Raw genomic sequence first — 2,390 nt, forward strand, 5'->3', positions numbered from 1 at the left:
AGACTTCAAGGCAAATGACAAGGTCAACCCAATGGGTTTATTCAGACTAGACTGTGAAACACGAACCAGGGGACACAAGTGGACATGTCTGGATGAGATCCTTGGATCAGTTAACTTCTATGAAACAGGCTTGATGGGCCAAATGGGGTCTTCTCATTTGTACCCTTTCTTATGTTCCTATGAAATGGAGTCCATAGGGACAAACTGAATTTAAAAAGTTTAAAAAAATGACACAAAGTAAAACAGCAAAGAAAAGGTGATAAAATCATTATTAGATGATTCACTACCTACTGAGCATTGGAGAAAATACCACTTGGTTTAGTACTTTTACTTTAGCAGGTTTCTTAAACCTTCACTTTAGATGCCCAATTGCTGTCTTCACCACAGCATGTCAGAGAGAAAAAAGACCAAAATCTGAGGCTCCAAAGCCTTTGAAAACAAATGCCAATTCAAGGTCATGGTGAAGTAAAAAACAAAATCTGGTTGCTTTAAAAACATGTGGAGGCCAAATTTTAAAGAAACATGCCAGCTTTGAATAAGAATAATCAACTGTCCCTGGCACTCACAGTGAAGAAAGTAGTGTTTCTGGTAATCAATGCAATTGTCCTAACCTAGAAACACCAGACACTTTTTCAAAACGAACAATCTGTTCAGCTACATGCACATCATGAAAGGACATTGTGTGTGAAATTAATACAAGATGTACCAAATTGTGCTCAGCATTTTTAATAAATACTTCTTTTAATGTGAGAGATATCAAAATCGGACTGAGAAGAAAATTAGTTTATATGCTTGCCTAAAAAATGAATTTGCAATTGCAAAGTATGGCCTACAGTTATCTTGCCAGCTATACAAGACTATCATAAGTGTACAACATTTAGAAGTTTTGCAAAAAAGTGTAAGAAGTTTATATTGTAGGGAACTTGGTTCAAGGAATATAGGCCTAGGGGGGTTATTAGATGATAAAGCTGACGTGGTAAATTATACAACCCAGAACCAAAAGAAAATGGCCTTACCCATGCTTCAGTGGGCACCATTTCTCAAGTCTTCTTTTAATACATCGTGCACAATTCAAAATGGAAAATTAGAAGTGATAGCTCCTTAATATCTCTGGGAAGCTGGCCAGACAATTAACACCCTCAAATGGATTTTAAAAAAAAGTATCTTTTCACAAGACAGCCAGTAATAAAACAGCCCACGCAAAAAAATCTGTTTTAAGACAGTGGCACTATATATAGATTGTGCCACACACATAACAGCAATAGGCCTGGAAGCATTAGAGAAGACTGAAAACCAAATCCACTCTGAACACAGCCTTAATTCACCAGGATCAGAACCTGAATAAACTGAAGAAAGTTTATCTGAATAAAGAAATGCTTGAGCTACTTCCAATATTTATATCCTCTTTGCATGATTTTTAGGCACCATCGTGCTATTCTTATCAGATTATCACATTTTGCTTCTTATGGATGAATCTTCACTAATTAATTGCTCAGTTTTACCAATGTAAGGTGTAAATGCTTGGCTTCAACAGGATCCACAGAACTGAGGCACTTGTTCATATTAATAGCCGACACTGGAAAACAAACATCCAGCACTAAAAATCTCATTGCCTGGATGTAAGGATGAGGAATTTAATATCAGTGACAAATACCAATAGAGAAAGAGCAGAAAAATGAGTTTGTTGCCATTTTGTGTATTAAAAAAAAATCAAAAAGGAGAACCTTAAAAATTATCCTTAAAAGTTTACATATTTACTCACTTTTGAATAGTAACAGCAAGATGGAACCTTTTTTGTCCTTGTTTTAAAGTTTAATTCCATCACATGGGGTCTTATTCAACCTGTGCCATACCAGATGTTAGTACATCTTTAAGACAGCATTTTTGTATACAAGGTAAACTTGATCCAGATTTGAATAAGCCAGCTCCAATTCTGCACCACTTAAAAAGATATTTTGTATTTTTTCAAATTTACATATTTTGTTTGTGCAAATGTTTGCGGTCAGTAGTTTGCAAGTTTGTGGGAAATCAACATACATGTCTCATGGTGGTAGCATATTTTGTTGCCTGCAGCTGCAGATCCCTAGATCAGACTGCAGAACAGTTTTGCATACTGAAAGCCATCATAGAGCAGGAAGCGTTTTTGTTTTTAAATATTTCAACTTGGAATTTTGATCAATAACTAGGGATTAGGGTTGGCTTGTTCTCCGTGACAGTGTTGATAACATTTTGCTCAATTCACAATCAAATGACTACATAATATAAAGTGATACAAATTTCCACAAAACCCTATGTATCCCTCAAGCTAAAATTTGATATCACAACCAACACACACACACTTCAGATAAATTGTACCTTTCCCCATCAAATAACCTTGTAAAACAACATGG

This window comes from Lepisosteus platostomus, chromosome 6 (assembly GCF_059453375.1).
Source record: "Lepisosteus platostomus isolate fLepPlt1 chromosome 6, fLepPlt1.hap1, whole genome shotgun sequence".
Classification (NCBI taxonomy): Eukaryota; Metazoa; Chordata; class Actinopteri; order Semionotiformes; family Lepisosteidae; genus Lepisosteus; species Lepisosteus platostomus.